Source organism: Sparus aurata, chromosome 1 (genome assembly GCF_900880675.1).
Source record: "Sparus aurata chromosome 1, fSpaAur1.1, whole genome shotgun sequence".
NCBI classification, from domain to species: domain Eukaryota; kingdom Metazoa; phylum Chordata; class Actinopteri; order Spariformes; family Sparidae; genus Sparus; species Sparus aurata.
In genome coordinates this window covers 13,098,086-13,118,184 of record NC_044187.1, presented here as the reverse complement: position 1 = coordinate 13,118,184, position 20,099 = coordinate 13,098,086, and the positions used below count along the sequence as shown (strand labels likewise).

At 40.3% G+C, this 20,099-nt stretch overlaps 1 protein-coding gene across 4 annotated transcripts in view; it reads right to left on the bottom strand.

Annotated features, from left to right (window-relative positions):
* Nucleotides 1-20,099, bottom strand: part of fbxw7 (F-box and WD repeat domain containing 7) — a 128,628-nt gene that overhangs the window by 30,673 nt on the left and 77,856 nt on the right. The window lies entirely within an intron of this gene.

Sequence of the window (20,099 nt, the reverse complement as noted above, 5' to 3'; positions counted from 1 at the left end):
AGCAAGCAGATCTACCTGCCAGTAAAGCCTCAGTACAGACGTGGGAAGTAACGGTGCATTTACTCGAGTATTTTTCCTTAAAGGGCAACTCCACCAATTTCACATATTAAAGCGCATTTAGAGATCTTGGAGGAGTGTTACTCCATATGTGGCAAGAAAAGTAGTATAAAGCCTGTTGTGGCTCCAGAGAAAGATGACTAATCTGACAAGTTGTCTCCAGTGATGTCACTCATTGGCTAAATGGCCTTCTGGGTAGTGTAGGCACCAGGCTTTGAGAAGCAGCCTGTTTTTCTAACATTGATGATCAAAATCGTTCCACCGAAACAAGATATGTAGCCTTGTTTTGTTCCACACAATTTCTTTTCTTTTTAAAACCTACATTACCCTGAAGGCAGTTTATCAGATTATATGCTGCGTCCCCTGGATAAGGTTTTATACTACTTCTTTTATGTATGCAGTAGTACTCCCCAAGACCAGTGAACACATTTTCATGTGTATAACTGCCAGTGTTACCCTTTGAGACTGGCTACAAGGGGAAATTGTGTACTGGGTTACGTTTTAAAGAGCAATCTTACGCACAACATATGAGACAATCTGTTTATAAAATAGTATGGCTGCAATTTTCTGCAACAATTCATCCACGAAATACATTTCCAATTTATCGTTCTGTCTGACGGGGCCAGTTTACTTTTACTTTTGATTCTATAACTTAATTACAATTTTGAATGCAGGACTTTTTCTTCTAATTAAGTAGCCTACATTCTATAGTGTCGTGTTGCAACTTTTACTTAATGTAAATCAGGGTGTCCAAACTTTTTCCCTTGGAGGGCTAAAACTGAAACTAAACAGAAGGCCATGGAACAAAAGCAAGCACCTTTTGAACTGCATCGTTAAGATACAATATCATACTGGGATCCAAGTTCCCTGACTTGACCGACTTCCTGCACAGGTGTCACTCTGGCCAAAGTCATAAATGATCATAAAAAATTATCAATTAGTGATCCTACTAATTAAAAGGGCATTTTTACCTCCACAAAGTCAACTTTACAGTTATTAGTGACTGAACATTATGGCGACCCAACTTTGGCTTATGAAGTGAACAATCTGAATACTTCCTCCATCTCTGCAGATATACATTGAACTGCACTCGAGGGATACACTAAAGATGGTCAACGTCCCAGCCAACCGATCACATGTCAGAAAACAGTCTGCCTTTACAATCTATCACGCAACAGTTTGAATGGATCCACGTCTGCCTCACCTGCTTATTTGCACTCACATGGAAAAGGCCAATATTTGCATTTCAGTGTAAGCAGGTACTGAGTGAGTGCACCTGCCCAGTTAACAATTGTACGCACTGCTGATGGCTTCACAAGCTGTTATTGTTACGGCTAGTAAAAGTCACAACCTCAAGATGGCAGATATATATATAGATATAGATATATATAGATATAGATAATTTAATTACAATACATCAACATTTACTGCCTTTTCAAGGCATTTTGAGTTGTGACATAAAAACATATTTATCTTGTTTAGCCATGCAAGATGAATACACCAGAAGCTTTTTGTTTGATTAATTTGGACAAATTGAGAACAGAGAATATTAAACAGTGTCTCTCGCCAACTATGTTACGTGACTGGGCTGCAAGATAACAAACCGAAACACATTTCTACGTTAAGCTGACCCGTTGCTATTTATAAACAATGATGCCTGTGTGAGTTTAAATTACTCCTGAGGCGATGGGCTTTCCTGCCATAACGCTCCTGCAACAAAAATGTTTAAGACGTCCATCCAGTTCATACCAGTTGAGGCCGTGTCATTATTTTCAATAGATCTTTTGCTTCTCTTGACCTCACAAGACATCGGCATTAGATCATCGGAACAGGAGACAACAATGAAGGGTCGTGGGAAGGGCTCTATTCACAGGTGATGGAGCATTGAAAGCTGGCAGCCTTCCAGACACTCCCAGCTTACACCTGTAATTACTGAATGACCTGGCACAGGGGGGGAATTTTAGGGCTTGTTACCGAGAAGAAAAACTTGGCAAGAGACTTCTGGTAAATTCTGCCATCATGTGAGACAAAAATGCGGAGATATTTTGGACTAGACAACAGATGAACAGATGTGACGTGATATGTGCACTCTCACGGTAATCGTGCACAGTAAGATGAAGGATTTTTACTCTGGATGAATGTACCACGAGATATAAATCATGATCATTCGAGAGGACACGACAGGTGTAAAGCGACTTGGCTAATCCTGGCATTTTAGTCACACTTTCTCACCGCAGCACAGCATTCAAATCGACGGAGGTCGGGCTGCATCAGACGGAGCAGCTTGAGCTTTTGTCTGTGTGTGTTTAAGGTGGCCCTCGTGAGAAAGGCCCTCTCGTAGCTCTCTGCCGGCTCAACCTTTACACAGCACATTGGAATGCTTGGCATGCGAGAGGAGTTGCACTGTGGCCTTTGAATAGGCCCTGGCCTCCTTTGTCGCTCTCCTTCTGCCGGTTGGTAAAGCATTAACAGACCTCCCTGGACACCCCCTCCTGACACTGACCTCCCGCTTATCAAAACCAAAGTCCTGGTCAGTAGTAAAGCCCCCCAAAAAACATTCTTTTTCTCAAATCAAACCCCATTTTAGTTTCTCGTTTTGTCAACAAACAAACCTGTTCAGGTAATAGTGCTCTATCAGACATCGGCTCCTTTTGCTGCAATGTTTGAACAGTGGCAGATGGATAAAAATACGCTCATTACATCGCGGTGCAGTGGATGGCTTGTGGGGAAATGCAAATGCTTTCTCATTTGACTGTGCACAAATAATAGACAACATCACTGCCAAGGTTTTAGCATACTGACTCAACAGATACTCCACGAGCCTGCAGATAAGTTGAGCATCCTTGGATCCGTGAAGATACGAGAGGAGGGGATTAATAAATGAATGAATGGGTGGAACGGAACCATTTGGTTGCAGTTATTGATCACTTCACTTACTACAACTTATTTTTTGGTCATTTCTTATGTTAGTGTTGGTGTTTAATCTATAAAGTAATGATAAAAAGGGGGGCACAATTATAGATTGCACAACAGTAGAAAACTCCATTTCGATTGTCTCTCCATCCAAACAGACATTTTAGAAAGCAAATGTTTAATATATTTCAATTTGACAAATGAATCTGGAGCTGAAACAATTAGTTGATTATTCAATGGATAAATAATTAATCAGCAATTGTACAAAATGCCATAAACTCAGAAGATTGGCTCATATTTCATGATAGTAATTTCCATATCTTTGCAGAGTTTCCACCACTATATTACAAAACCAGTGGCGCCATGTGCCTAAAGCTAAGTTCTAGCCCCAATCTAACTAAAGTTTCTTTGAGATCGACGACAAAAAGCGGCAGATCAGAGGCAATCAGCGCTCATTCCAGTGTGCGACGATCGCAATGTGTGAGCTGTTAAAAGACGCAATCCAGGAGCTTGCTGACCTGTTGCTAATGCCCACTGGATATCTTGCAGGATAAAAAATCTGGTTGAGTGACTGCTTGACGACATCATTCCTACATTTCTTAATGTTATTTGTGAACCATGCAAACCACATCAACTGTAAGACTCCTGATTACAAAACTGAAAGTTGCGTAGTGCAACAAAGGCATTAGACCAAAACGTGTTATACAAGTAGCAACTTTGACCGGGGCTCGCTTAAGGTGGGCTGACCTTTAAGATGGACAAGCCATTTTTAATCCAAGTGATAAGCAAAGGGGAATTGTTTTGCTTTATAGACCAAATGATTCATCCAATAACCATGAAAATAATCGGCAGATTAAGCAGTCACAAATATAGAAATTTATTATCTAAATTGCCGGATTAATTTTCCATTCAGCCACTGATAAATCTTTGCAGCCTCAGAAGAACGAGTTATACATCTGACACCTGTCTAGCACAATTGGAGGAATGTGGACAGCCTTCTATTCGAAATCGACAGATGTTGGTGGGAAATAGCTACACTTCAGGAGAAAAGAGGCTTTCTTGAGCAAATGTTTAATGTGAGGTGGTGAACTTGAAGGTGGCAAATACCTCCTGGGCAGTGATGCATCACTAAACGGAGCCGTGTCATTGTGCGGTTGTCCCCTCTGTGCAAAAAAATGAAGACTAGGGGGTCTCCTCTCAATGGGTTTTTCTGAAATGGGGAAGTGTGAGCCCCATTCCAGGCTGGACAGATGCAATGCGTGTGTGGGGGAGGTTTGATGAATAAGGAAACCATGGATCATGGCATTCTGCTAAGGATAATAATAGAATCATCTGCATGGTGTTGAATTAACATATCCTACAGCCACCCACGCGACTGAAACGTTCAAGTTTGAAGGGGTCAGGTCAGAAAAAGAAATTAAAGCAAGAGCCACTGGTATCTCCCTTGTGACATCAATGGGTTGTTTGGAAAATAAATGGAGAACAGGGGTCGACATTTGCAATTATTGGCGATTATTTAGAAATCCGAGTTTAAAGCAGATGCTGCATTTCAAGATGCATATAAATAGAGAAGCCTGGGAAAAGACTTAATCGGCAGTGGTATACACAATCAAAATGAAAGCATGTACAAAAGGTTTAAACACAAATGTAATACGTGTTGTTTGTCGTTTATATATCAGTCAACAGAATCTTAATAGGAATGTCTGCCAGTTAATGAGTGGTGAAGTCCGACTGTAAGATAAAACCAATACAGGGCAGCCGGGGTGTATTCCTTTCTTTTGACTTGTAAAGAGTCCGATATAAACTGGCTAAAATAAGACATTTGATTAAAATTGTGCAACCAGGGCCCGTCAGATCCCCCAAAAATCTATTTATTTTCTGTGATGTTTGCTTTAACAATAAGTATGAGGCAGTAAAGCAGAAAACCACAGTAATGATGTCAGTTCTTGGCTGGCTCTGGGCTTCTGTTACAGTCCTCCCTACTGTACCTGAATGCATTTTTTTTCACTAGGATGGCAACAGAATCATCCAATCATAGGAATGCCTTTAACGACCACCCTCAACCCTTTCTCGGCCCCTAACCTTGTTGGATTTTGATGTCAAAGAACATTGGTTGGCTATTATTCTACCTCTTCTACTTTTGCATTGAAAACTCACCACATGTAAAAAAAACAAACAAACAAACAAACAAAAAAAACATACGTCTTAAGAAGAAAAGAAACAAATCTTTTTCGAGCTTAAAATCTGGACTTCTCTACAGTTCCCCCTCGGAAATGGAAGCTACAGAACAGCTTGGACAACAAAGATGAAATCTCTACTGGGGCTTCATCCGTAGCAGGACTACCATGCCTAGAGCTCTGTTCTGTCTCTTGTCACACAACATTACAGGGAATAAAAGTCATTCTGTCTCCTTATTTAGTAATGTGTGCTATTAAAATTGACCACAGAGCCCTCAGTGAGGCAATAAAAAACCGAGAAGCTGATTTCCCCCATGGAAAATAAGTCAGGCTTGTGTGCTTTGGGAAGATGATATTGACTCTGTGGCCTCAATATGTACACTGAATTAAGGAAATCTGTACATAGGAAGCCAAAATACTGCTTCATGCTCAACCCAGCCCTTAACAATATAATAACTTGTTGACACAAATGAGTTCCGTTTGGCTTCTGAATCCCCAGTTTAACCCTGTGAAATCTACAATCTGTCACTTTTTAACTAGTATATATATGCAAGAAATGGTCTGTCTTTATGAAAAATAAAACAACAGCATAAGACACCCTTGTCTAATCTTTCCGCAATTACACACACAATAGCACCTGAGAATAATATCATATAACATCCTGGCAGAGAACAGCTCTTCCCAGCAGGACTACAAGGACAGCTGGACGACATTCAGTTGTCCCTGCTGTCCTGCTCGGAAGAACTGGGGATAAAGATGGACACTGCATCACTAGGTTTTCCCTCAAAGGTGTTACATTTGATGCGGTAGAGTAATGAAGTTAAAGTAATCAATGACTGACTGTGTGTCTTTGCATTTTAAAGACTTGGAACTTTGCTCTCAATCGTTATGTTGTCCAATCACAGGCGTCATACCCAAATCCTAGGACCATCTGCAATGTGCCCAAAGCAAACAGCAGCACAGCAGCACCAGCTTGCTGGAAAATGCATCAAACAGAAGTTTGTGACCCACTCCATGGGCCACAGCTGATCCTCATTACATTTGACCTACAATGCATCTTCAAAGTTGGGCAGCAAGTTTGGATGGCTTGGATTCAGCGAGTGAATTCATCTTCTTCATCTGAAAGGCCTGTCCAAAGTCAAGTTTATTTATACAGCTCCAAAATCCCAAGTTTGTCTCAGAGGATGTAACATTCTGCACAAAAATATGTATACAATGGCATCCTAAATCCTCAGATCAATGATACAGTATAGAGAAAGATAAACGAGGGGGAAACCCTTTCACCTTAAACAGGGATAGAACTGCTCTTTTTTCATACCAAAATTAGTGTCATGTTTTTTTAAATGGCTAAAGATAGGCCGTCGAGTCCTTTCCCAAAACCACTGTACAAGTTCGGCTTTCCCTTTGTTTTTTTATTGTGTACCATGGTCGTCAACACAAGTGCATTGAAAAAACAGGGAACAAGAGAAAGTAGCAGATCATATACCTCATCAGACTTTTTAAATTGTTGTTTTTTGTTCAAGTCTTAATCAATACTATTCTGAATTACACACATGATTTTTTCTGGAGCTGTTGATAGAAGTTGCTAAGCAGGGAGACATCTCGCTTCTTTCCCATCTTTGTTGTTTTACATGCGCATAACCAATCACGCAGCTAGCAATGACCGGGTGCTGACACGAAGGCCACGGATGATGTAACAATGGTGGTTACTTTATAAATAACTTTTACTTCAGGCTCCATTTCAAACTAAGTGCTGACTGAATGATGTTTGAGTGCTGCTTGAACAGAGAAAGATGGAAAAGTACCAACAAGCCAGCCTCCTTATCTTTAATGTGTGTCACAGCATCTCAGCTAAAAAGGGCTAAAGAAATTTAGAAAATTGGTGTGTCCACCCCGGCGTTGAAATTTCATCACAGCTGATCAGAGCTGGAGTCGGTAAACTCCCCTGACTAATGCAAAGTCATTTACACGAGTGAATGCTCATTGTACACATTTCTACTGAAGACAGACACTGGATGTTACTGGGTTTTTGTCCAGAGAGGAGAATAGGTGCTGAATGTAGAGTGAAGATAGTTATAGTTTAAAAAAAGTGAAATGTTTAATTATTACATTATGTAACAAAATAATTACAATTTAAAGTAAATATTGAGCATATGTTTCAAGCTCAGACCTCAAAATTTAAGTCGCGAAATGAGCAAAAGTCAACATTTAGTCAGGACTGTCAAAAAGTTTAAAACAGCTTTGGCTCTGTAGATAAAGTTAACTTAGAATTTTTCCAAGTCAAATAACTTCTCCGACAATTCTAATATACTATATGATAAGTATCCTGGGAGGTCACATTCTAAAGTCAAATTGTACATGAAAGATTTCTCCACAGAGGTATTAACATTTACCTCCATTTCTAATCCTTGCCCAACGATAGGCCTATCTGAGCTTGCATTTGGATGCAGCCTGAGCTGTCATATCTCATTCAGAAATGAAAGAGGGTTATGGAAATGTGTGTGATGAGCCAGGTGAAACTTGGCCAGGGCTGGCATAAACATTTACACAGAAACGAATAAACCTCTTTAATCATCCAGAATTACCACTCTGCATCCCAGATGAAGCAGAGCGAGCCAAATTGAGCCTGCTGGGTGTTGCTTGTCATCTGTAGATCCCTAAATATGCTTGAGAAGGTGGTGGGAAACTATGTGGGGATACTCTGACAGTGACTTTGTCGCCTGCCTTGACCTGAACTCACTACAGAAACTCGTGCATCACACTGTCTTTGGTATTTTATCCCCTCTTGTGATACTGATCTCATCTGGAACACGATCTACCCGTACTACCCTTTATCTCTTCCACAAAGCAGTAATTTGCGTGTTTGCTGTTCCAAATCAATGGTTTCAAAAGAAAACATGCCTGAGCAACGTCTGAACTGAGATTTTACCTTAATCTAAGTGGATCAGGGATCAGAAGATGCTATTAAACACAGTCTGTTTGAAGCCATGAAATAAGAAAAAATATTGATAATTTACCATTCTTTTAGGCATTAACCTCTGTTGACAGCAGCGCGGCTCTAGAGATGGCAACGTTGCCTTGTTGGATTGTTTGCTTCGGTCCAAACTGAAATATCTCAACAACTATTAGATGGATCACAGCGAAACTTTGTGCAAATAGACACCAACAGTTCTCAGATAATTTTGATGATCACTACGAGGTCGAGCATTTTGAATGAAATGTCTCAACATCTATTGGAAGGATTGACATGACATTCGACACAGACATTAGCTTCTTTTTATAAAATAAAACAGTGCTGCTGCTATATAATCTACATGAGGGCTGGACAATATGGCCTTAACATAAGACTATATTTTAGGCTCTATCGTGATACGCAACATATACATCTCAATATTCTTAAATATTGGAGACATAATCAAATCGCACAATACTTTATACCAACGTTATTGCGGCAATATTATAGGGATGACTATTGGTAGATCACACAAATATTGAAACATTGAGATTTTGGATAAATAATCCTCAGTAATGTAGATATAATGACTAAGTTGTTAAAGGCAAATATTAGAACAGAAAGAACAGTCATGATATCCAAACTCTAGGAGGATATATAGTCTCATATCACGATAATACCATATACATATATTGCCCAGACCTAAACAATAAATAATATATATCTTCATTGTCAATAATAACGGATGTAACTGGCTAAGGTTCCAAGTAATCCCAGTAAACATTCAGAAACACGGAATCTACTCTATCTTGGCTTAAGCTATAAGAGAAGCGTTTGAAAATAGTTTGAAGATACAAGCCAATAACAGTACTATTAATACTAATATGCATTCTGATTGAGTTCCCACTGCCAGAGACGCAAGAGGCAGGAGGCAGAGACACAAGAGAGTTTAGTTGGGAATGGTGCCACCCGTCTCAGCGATTTTTCTCAAAAGGTTTCCTTGAAAAATCAACAATTTCTACTGTGACCACAAATTTCATTATAGGACGGACTGTAGGGTCTTTCTCAACATAAACTTTGAGGAACAAAGAGCAAAGAGTGCAGGGCGGTACGACATTGACTGGTAAGATAAATGGGGGAAAAACTTTTTAACAACTTGTACAATGATGAAGTTTAGGAAAGAGGAAGAAAATTATGTGAGGAGGCTTGGAAACAGTTTTGTCTTCAGGATGAAGTACTATAGCTGTTGTCTCTGTCTTTTCTGATGATTAAACCGAGGTGGGTCCTAGTGACAGGTGGGCCTGACTAATGAGGTAATCTGGAAGGAACATCTTTGCTCAGCTTAAAGTTGAAACACAGCTGTGTACACCCTATTCTTGATAGCCAGGTTAAGTAGAGAATGGCATAAATGGATAGTGACGAAAATAAAAAACGAACCAGAGACATTCGATAAGAGTGAAATGCGTGACTCCAATGTTGACATAGAAATCCAATTTCCCGAAAGTGAAGGGCACATTTGATCTTGTTTAGATGTGTCCACTGGCCATGCTTTGAAAGCCAAGGCTCTTGTCTAAAGTGTCTGGGATTATTGTTATCTCTGATGGACCACAAGCCGAGTGGGCGATAGCAACCTTTTTAGTGCATGACTTGACTCCTATCCACTGCCATGTCCGATGGCACAAAGTCAGACACACGTAATGGCTATATTTCAAATAAGAGATAAAAGAGGCAGCGCATGAGAGTTCATGCATCTTTGTATTTGGCCGTTTGTTGGAGAAGATGAATGATGCAACCTAACAGCAATGCCTCTCGCCTGAAGACTGGACCAGACATGACCAGATGAAACAACTAAAGCCAAAACACGGCTTAATTCATCTCTCCTATGATCTGAAAATCACACACATTTTTTTTGCTTTTGCTACCATGATTTCTTCTCTTAGTGGTGTACTGTGTAACTGGCAATGAACCGTACTTTGTATCCTTCCACATTAACAGATAAAGACACTAAAAATGGTGTCCACCGTGAACACAAAAGAAAGTCGAGTTATTACTTAACAAAACAGCCTGAAGCAAACTGCTTGTGGAGAGATAATGCAACAGAAGACGATCATGAGTAATGCAGTCATGATTCGGCCATATCTATACCATATCTAATCTGCTTTACAGGTAAGACTGAGGATAAAGTAGCCTTTTTGGCTGAGGCAATGCAAGTTAATGAGAAAAGTAATGTAGGTTGGAATTTCTATACAGAGTGGACTGCTCACGACACAGTCCAAGATTTAAAAGGCTACATAGAATGACAAGGGTCAAGGGTCATAAATGGTTCATTTCAGGAAGGGCAGAGGAGCAGTGAACCTTGGATGGACTTTTGTGAGAATGTTTGTTTCACTCCCACACAAACACATCGACACACAAACACTTGATACTACTGCAGTATAGACAGAGGAGACCTCCTGAATGTACTAATGCAGAGGCAACTGAGTGTGCAGATTGGAGACTCTACAGTATTCTCTCGCAGTAAATACAAGCCTTCATGTGGGGACAATTATAAGTCAGTTTTAAAATATGTAAAGACAAAAAGCTCAAAAATACATGAGGGAACAATCCTCCCTATTGAGTGAAAACCATACATTTGTGTAAATGTGCTAACTAGGTCTGCAGTAGTAATTGGTAAGGGCTGAGGTTGCAGGTGGTTGCCATATGTCCATTGAATCTCAAGGTAGAAATGTGGCTGTGAGGGATGGCAGCATGGGGCCTCTGAGGAGTTATTATCCCATGCTGGGCAACACAGAGACAGACAGAGGACAGAGGAAGAACCCAGCTGCAGCCAAAAAGAAAATCTTTAATGGCTGGACATGCATTTAATGTGTAAGGGGAAGCATAGCTCCTCAGCAACAGCCAGACTTCAGCCTCAAGTTACTGACACATCTGAGACAAGAACAAGAACTGTTGTTTCAGCTGAGCAGAGCCGGTTAGCTCTGGAGGAAAGAGTTGAGTGTAGAGCCTTAATCTTTTGGAGGAATAAGACCCGGAGTCCAAATCAGATTCTTCTCCGTTTATTGACAGCAGGAGAGCTCAGAGACAACTCCTTAATATTTGACATTAAAATGTGGATTTACCTTCACTCCCATTTATCAACCTGACTTCAGCGGCAATCCAAGGAGGTGACGGCCATTTGTGGGATGTTTATGTACTATAATGTTGACTACCATCTGGACCAGTGGAGCTCACAGCTAATGTACAATTAAGTACTCTGGCTGTTTGGGGCTGATAAACATTGCATGAGTAACTGGAATAAACGCGTGATCCAGCAGTCAAACTCACTTCGTCGGTGGTGAATAAACCATTAAACAGCCACCACTGCTGATAAAAATCTACCTGAAGTGACTCGGGCACAAATGTTCACAAATGGGATAATGTTTTAGTTTTATTCACATTTAGTTCAGTCCTATTTGCCGATTTCATTATCATGGAACCAGTGACCGGGGAGCAAATGAAGCCCACCATTGCACTGAGTAAATCTGGATTTTTCTGCATTTGAAAATTGTTGAAAACATTTAGAATTACCTGAATACACACCTAAACAAAACAGCTAACAAAACTCTAGTTCTTTAGACATTTCAACGCAGAATTCTTACACATTTCATCTTTAAAGCAATTGGTTAGCAGGGTTTTAGTGAGCATTTCTATAATACCGTTCGTGGCTTAACCCTCTCAGACACGTATACACCAGAAGCAGTGGTTATGTGTCACTGATTCGATTCAGACTTTGCTGCAGTCTTTTCCTCCTCCCTGCCTCCAACTCATACAGCTTCTGACACATACTGGGAGCACTCCTACACACCGAGCTACAGAGAGGACACCACTCTCTTACTTCCCATCTTGCAGAGAATGAGGAAGGGAAGAATAGTATATCGGGTCATTAGGAAAAGCACCTTCAGGAGCTGGAGTTTCTGTGTGTTTGTTGATTTATTTGCTCATGTGTAGCGCTTTATGCCATGCATAATGGATGCAAGAATTCCCCCTAGAGCACTGCAACAGGAAAACACTATGTGTAGTCATACACCGGGCAGCAGAGTGCAAGTCTGGAGCATGGGATGAGATTGATATACGGCACCAGAGGCTTTGCAGGTAGAGCTGAATTTTCAACAACACGATGAAAGTTTTATGATATCAGATTGATCTTGTTTGACATTTATTCACAGGCACAATCATGTCCAACATTACTTTCAACACCATGATTCTGAAACTGGTGATGAAATTCAAGATAAAAATGGCTTTTTCTTATAAGGGAATAAAGTATTTTCTGTCTTGAGGACAAGACAATTGATCGTTCAGTCAACCATCATGTCTATGCTTGACGATGATATCCTTTATTCTCATGCCAGATTTTAAAACTTTTATGTCTCATCCCGCTGGCTGATTTTAAGCTTTTAAATTCAACAGTGATGCCCTTATGTTATTGTCTCTGAAGCTGTATGTACTTTTGTTTTTCGCAGTGTTTGAATATCTGCAGGTCTCTTGCAAATAGATCTTGAATTCAATGAGATTACCTGACTTAAAATAAAGGTTACATATATATTTTGTAGTGGTATTATTTTCCATCACAATGTCTATGTACACACTCCATTGCTGCTGTAGCCTTATTCTGTGCCCCTATTCTGACAGAATTAAATGGACTATTAATACATGGCTACAACTTTGCTTTGGTAACTTTGGACAACAGACTGTCTGAAATAACAATAAAACCAATCATTATGTCACTATTTTCAGTTTAAGGTCAGAGGTGTTGTATTAACTTGAAACTATCTGTCCATTTAGCATAGAGGTCAGGCTCTAACACGCTGTAACATGCAAATTTTCACCTTGTGGCAGGAAGTGTATTGTTAGTTCAAGCTATCCATTGTCCCGCTTCATTCTGCAAAACCTGTCATTCATCTTGATGAGCTGTCTACCTTGAAACGACATCTAGCCTGCGGGTGAGCTAAGCAGCATCCGTAAAGCGACCGCAGGCATCGGAGCAGCAGATGGCATAAAAAAAGGTAAACAAGCCTTTTTACATTTATATTTATACAGGAACTACGGGGGCCAACCAGGGGGCAAAACACTCAAAGTTTTAAAGTTTAAATTAACATGATGCATCCTGAAAATGACAGAGCAGAGTTTTGTGTTATATCACTTGAAATATGTTGGGTTGTGAGTGATGCGTGTAAACAAAAGCCAACAATCAGAGTACTTTCCTCCTCTTCCCTTAAAACTCTTAAAAATTTAAGAGCGCTTATAACTCAGGATACCACATAGCCGTCAAAAGCTTGTATTGGGTGGAAGGCCTTAACTTGCCCGCTGACATGACATGCTGTCACATCTTTTCTTGTACTTTCCTCGAACTTTCCCAACGAAGAACAAACGCATGCCAACTGGCCAGTCAATGAAATGAGCATAAGAGTGGAAAATGGAAGTGAGGTTGGAACAACTTCCCAAAAATAGACTCCCCTCAGCACACACTGCCATGCCCTTACACCGCAACAGCACGGAAGGCTTTAATGTTTTCAACTGAGAAACCACACCGTCTTCTTTGGGGGATGAAGGCCTGCATTTCAAAAATAGCGGGACACAACTTGGGGGTCAATGACGCTCAGAGAGAGGAAGCAGAGTAAACCAAAGGAGTGTATCCAAACCTCAAATCTACACAGTACTTCAACTCTACATCCAAGCAGAGAGTTGAGTGGCTGTTGACAAAACTTGAGCTGAAATTGATATTTTATTAACTTTATATTTGATAAAGTGCTGTGTTGTTGGGTTGTAAGTACCATTCATGAACCCTCAAGCTAGACTCTGACAGAGCATGTTTAAAGTCAAAGTGTATCATCTCTTTCAGTCACTTTCTATTTCCTCTGCCATGTTTCATGACCTTTGAGTCAAATATGAACTTGAATTCAAGATTGTAAATGTCAGGCAAGTCAAAATGATGTAGCAAAATTGGGTTTGCTGACAAGTTGTGATGTTTTGCTTCTTATTTCATTCTGACAGTTTTTTGGTTGCTTTACTTTGTCTTTCAAACTGTGTAGGTGGGTATATTTGAGGCTAATGATATTCTATATTTGTCTTACCGTCAACATAAATCCCCATGAAAAAAACAAAACCAACAACGAGCATCTCTCAGTGCTTTACGACTTTCCAGCCTGTCTGTGGTGCCAAGCCCATTCATTCCTACTGCAGCTGTTTATCTAAGGTAATGAAGATTAAGTATATTTAACTCAAAGACTACATAGTTTCTAAAAACGATATATTTAGAGTGACGTGTGCATTGTATAATGTGGTAGGAAGATTACTGGTGTTGTCGTCGTATTCATCTGACCATGATGTATTTTTTGTTTGTAGGCCAACATTGGCTTATCAATTCTAGCGATTGCATTAACTCTTAAATAAATAAATAAAAGCAATGTTCAATTGTGACGAACACCGTATCTTGCTGAACAAAATGTCAAAGTATCATAAACTTTATTTTTTGGAGTAACCTAAAATTCAAATTGAGAATCCCATTGGCTTTTTGTCAAAGGATCCGGGGTGGGGCGATCTTTCAGGTACGTTATCAGTTCTGCTCTATATGCTTGTTAAGATACGTGCTCATGTTCGTCTTTTCACTGCATTTGTTGATAAATGAAAACATAAAATATTATTCGACAACAAAATAAAATATAGTACAAAGCAGCTGATGCCGAACGTTTCAGCCACTGCTCCTGCCTGTAACCTGCACTCTGACTCTTTCCTCCCCTTAGCACACTGTCGACTGATCAATATTCCTGACAAGCCAAAAAAAGCTATCATTAGCAAAACCTTCGCCAACTGAGTTCATGTATGGGAGGTGGGACTCACTACACCAATTCAGGCATGACCCTATTGCTGACCTTTAAATTTCACAATAGGAAGCCCACAATAGCTGCCATGTGCCTCGTGGTTTAATCTCCATAGCCCATCTGCTGTGGCTGCTGCCTGTGAGTTGAATCTGGGAGAGGAGAGGGAGTGCCCAGCTTCCCTCTGAAGCTCATGGGTGTCTGTCTCACTACATCCTGTGGGACAGCTGTATGTTAATGTGCACAAGAGGCCGGGGGACAGCAGCAGTCACTGGGATTGCCAGGCAGACACAGAACAAGGACCCCCTTCTCAGTGGGCAGCCAAAGGCATGAACTTGGCAGATTAGACATTCAGGAAACAAATAAGGCTCCATCACAGACAGGCATCCGAAATCAACAACAACAGCCGAACACACAAACCTGCAGAGAGTCCACAAATTAAAAGGAAAAAACCTAAAACTGTTTAAGCGATGAGACTGGAGAACTCTGCCTGCCACCTTGTGGTTTTCCTCCTTTTGGTAACTTCATACATGCTGTAATCAGGATAGACAACATGAAACAGAAAAAAAATCTCTCAACTTCTTCGATCCTCAAGAGCCAATCTGTAGTAAAAGAAACTGCAGAATTAAGAATGTCAGTTTTTTTTACGGCTTAAATCTAGAGGAATTAGTATTTACTGTAGTACTACTACAAGTGTTGGTTGTTTTTTCCCTAAAGACATAGCAGAGTTGTGGTCAGTGATAGCTGATGTAAGATTCTCAGGTAGGGCCGGCACAGGAAAAATGTTGATGCTTGGAGAAAATCAAATCAATAATTCAAGGCCAGGCAGATCTAATCTTGACGCGACGATGACGAAGGACATGCAGGGGCGTGGGCAGCAGTGGAGGACCCTGCTACTAGGCCCCCCCCCCTCTATCTGTAAGCCGTTGCCTGGCAACAGGATTCGCTCTCACTGGCCTCCAGGCTGCAGTGTGCTGCCTCTGGCCTCATCCAGGGATAAGGCTGTTGTTTGCTATTAGAGTCAACCAATTCTGGCAATGGATGCAGGGGTTCCCATTCACTAACAAATTCTGCAGAGGCTGCTCATGAAGGCTTCAATTTTACCAGAACAAGGCCAATTTTAGCTCAAAATGTGACAAAGTCATACAGCAAGGTTGGGTACATTCCAGGAAATTCTCGCCATGAGCAGTATTACAATTTGTAGCTCACCTTGCTCTGCTAACAATGCCATGAACATCAAGCTGTAGCTCCCCACAGGCCTGAGACAATCATCTTTAAAGAAAACAGCCCATCCTCTAGAGTTTATCTTTCTCCCTCCTGTATTGGCCATGCCATCTGTCTCTGATGCACTCCGTGGCAATGTCTCTTAATTGTTATGCAGGGGAGATGTGCTTACACCAAATGGATTGTTACCAAGCATTCAGATGGTCCCTGAATTAAGCACATCATCTGTGTTTCGCCTGCATTGTTCTCACAGTCATACAAAGTGCATCAGGCCAAAGATAATGGACGCATCACACAATTGTAAATACGTTTTTCATGATATTCACTTGATGACACAACCAGATGTGAGAGAGGAAGGAGTTGTGGTCAGAGGACGAGAGGAGAGACAGCCTCGTCGTCGTTGCTGAGGGAAAGTTGACTCAACTTTCAAACTTGGAGCAGTAACATCAATAATTACTCAACATGCAGGCTGGACTCTCACATTTAAATACACTACAACACATGCTGCATTAATGATAGACTGGTGTTTTTCATTAGGAACAAGCTGAGCTAATCAAAAATGCAAATGTGAATTCACCCGACGATTAAAAAAAAGCACAACAACAAAGTTATTTCTGTAACAGAAAATGCTTGGAGCAAATACTTGCCTTTACTGGTTACTTATTTGGCTGGGCATGAAACGATGTGATCTCTTTTGCTTCATAAGTCAAAGTCAAACATTTTTTTTACCAGAAGTTAACATTTTTTTGAAAAAGTCTAAAGCATCTTTGAAGACGAAGTTGGAAGTCTCTGATAGACATACTGTACACAGGAACCTCAATTTCAGTTGCATAACAAGACTCCTCAGACATCAGCACTCTCAATTAAAAAATTCATGCATCAAACTGCTCTCTGAAGTTCAACTGTCTCTTAAATCACTTTTTCATATATTATTAATAAATACCAGGTAGTTAGAGATGCATTCACGTTGTCCTCCTCGGTGAAACCAGTGGGTCTCTGCATTCCACAAACCGCAGCAGATAACCACCGACTGTTTCCCGGTGAACAGTCTGCGTTGTGACCAGCGTATCAGTGTAGGTATGGTAGTGGATGGCGAGAGACCCAAAATCGTTTGATTCCCTTCAGTTGTGCCAAGAATTTTACAGAAGATATTCATGAGTTCAAAAGATAATTAATAAGGAAACTACCTCTTTAGAGACTATATGGGCGAGAGCAATGCTTACAGCAAGCAATAACCTGTTTCAATGTTAATATGGGCACATACCATAAAAAACACAAACATTTAAAATGAGAACTTATCCTTTAAATAACAAAACTGAACATCTGTTCAACTGTTTCAAACACGTTTCTTCACTGAGTCTTATTTTCTGCGTCAATATTAAGGACATACACAATATTTACCATTTGCATAACATGAATATAAATATTTTTTGTTAAAAACTATGTTGACAGACAGTTGCCACAGGGTAACGTTTCCCACGTGTGAATCTATATCTCGCCAAGTACTTTGACACACACCCCCACATTAGTATTGCAGTAATAAGTCGTTCTGGTCAAATTCAGGGTATGCAGCTTCATACTCAACATACAGTAACAAGATTATTTGTATCCCTGTTTACATGAATATGAGATTATACAGGTTTCTGGAGCTCGTGTTATATCCGTGTCGGGAAGGCCTCGAAGACTCCTAAACATGCCCACAAGTCTCTGCCATCTCTGCCAAGACTGAGTTCTCTTCACAGTTCAGGATGAACCCACTGAAATTTACAGCTGTCTGGACTCTAACACCGTCTGCTGGATTTAGCGTCTCCATCTGATCACCGCTGATATACGCCCAATTAATCTTTCACAGATGAGACTTTCATTTTAATTTAAAAAGCGTAAATCATCATGCTTTTGTCACGTTCGTTTATGAAAAATAGATTTTGATTAAGATGCGCCCAAAAATATCACCTCCTTTTTACTGAATGAATGACACTAACCATATTTAACCCATCGGGAGCAGCTTCAGTACCAAAACACACACTGTGAAATTGAATCTCTTGTGTACTTTCTCTTTTATAAGTGGTTTTACAACATGGCTCCCTGTTTTACAGTTTTTGAAAGGTGCATAAATTATCCAAAATGCTATAAAGTCCTGGCAGCACTGCGGGTAGTAAAATCTTTTTCAAGTATTATAACATAGATTTGTATACTGGCAAAAGGTGTCAGAGCACTCACATTAACTCAAGAGATTGGACAATAAATTCCTCTGTAGCCGAGGAGAACTGGCGTGCAATGAGATTACATTGAACAATGACAGTTCCCAAAGACAAAGTGACATTTCATATCTCTCTTTGGGCAAAGAAAAAGAGGTTAATTCTTAGCTTGCAAATTCTACTCTTCCCAATAGTTGTGAGAACAAGAAAGTGGACGGGGAGACCGGCACGAACTTGGCAGGTGCATCTACAGCTGGCTAGGGGGATGGAGGCAGCAGCACAACCTGGCCACAAGGCTCTCTGCTGGCCCCGTGGGGTCCCGCTCTCCCACGCTCATCACAAATTAAAGAGGCCAGTCAGACTAGATCAGCACTTTTTCTTATCCACTGTAGCATGCTGATGTTGTAAGGAGGTGTAAGGGAGGCCCTGAGAAGATCCGGGGAGATGAAGCATGAAGTGCACATGTGGCTGCTGGGGGCCTAAAGCAACTGCAGAACATAGAGGGCAACTTCAACTCCACTGACTTTGTTTGATCTAATATGCATGAGAACTTCATGAAAAGGACTTCATGAAGTAGATTTTGTGGTTGTTGAGGCTAAAAATGACATTTGGGAATTTTGGGGAACTCAGGAAAGCACTAAAACTGGACTGTAATGTACAAGAATAATCTTGTCTTCACCATCTCTTTCATCAACGCAACCCCTTCAAACATTAGATAGTATATTAGTTGTCATGTAGGTTAAAACTAATGTTAGAGATGGTTAAAAGAGTCAGGTTGTGATTAAGGTCTGATATGCCCTTCTGAATGGATACACACTGTTCCATCCTATATGTGTATAAATTATAATTTTGTATATTGTTATATATGCATTGTATTCATACCCAGTGACTACAGAGGGAAATTAGCATTGAGCTATATTTGGTGCAGTACATTTACTGTACACGGTCACTCTTTTAAATAAACTATTAAATGAAACGGATGAAAATCCTGTAAAGTTATGATTGTCCCATAAAACTGCCACAGATTTATTGCTGCTTAAATAACCACCATAAAATCGCAGATTCCATTTCTTCATTCAGGGTTGTACAGTATGTTATGTATCGTCAGGTGTACCATGTCAGCCGTTATATTGCTACACAACTATAAACACCAGTTTTGTAAACCTCAGAGTGAAGTTTCTGGAAGGAAGACTTTCAGACAGATGTTGAGATACTCAGTTGCAGATGGTGTGGGGGAACACCTTTTGTAGACTTGTGAAGCTCAAATATTTGGTAGTTTTAATGAGTAAACACTGCTCAATAGGAGGAGGAAATTAAAAAGGGAAACTTGGCAGATTTTCAAAATGATGTCACTGCGCGAGTCATTAAGATTCCACGTACAGAATATCTAAATCTTTACACATATCGGTGATACAAATGATGGGGCAATATCCCTCACAGGTTTTAAAAGGTACCCTGTGAAATTTGTGACAAACACTTGTGCTATGCAGTGATGTTTTTATGAGTGTGTCCCCATCATCAAAGGCAGGGAAGAGGCATAATGAAGCTAGTAAACAGTGATGCACATAAAGGTGGTTACATTTTGTGAAACTGGTGTTGCAAGAGGAAGCAAATGCTTTCAGGAAGTCATCAAGGATATTACAATGCATTTTGGTAAGAAACCACCAACTTATCAAATAATTTCTTATAACAATTAGGGCCTTCTGATATTGGCCTATCACAG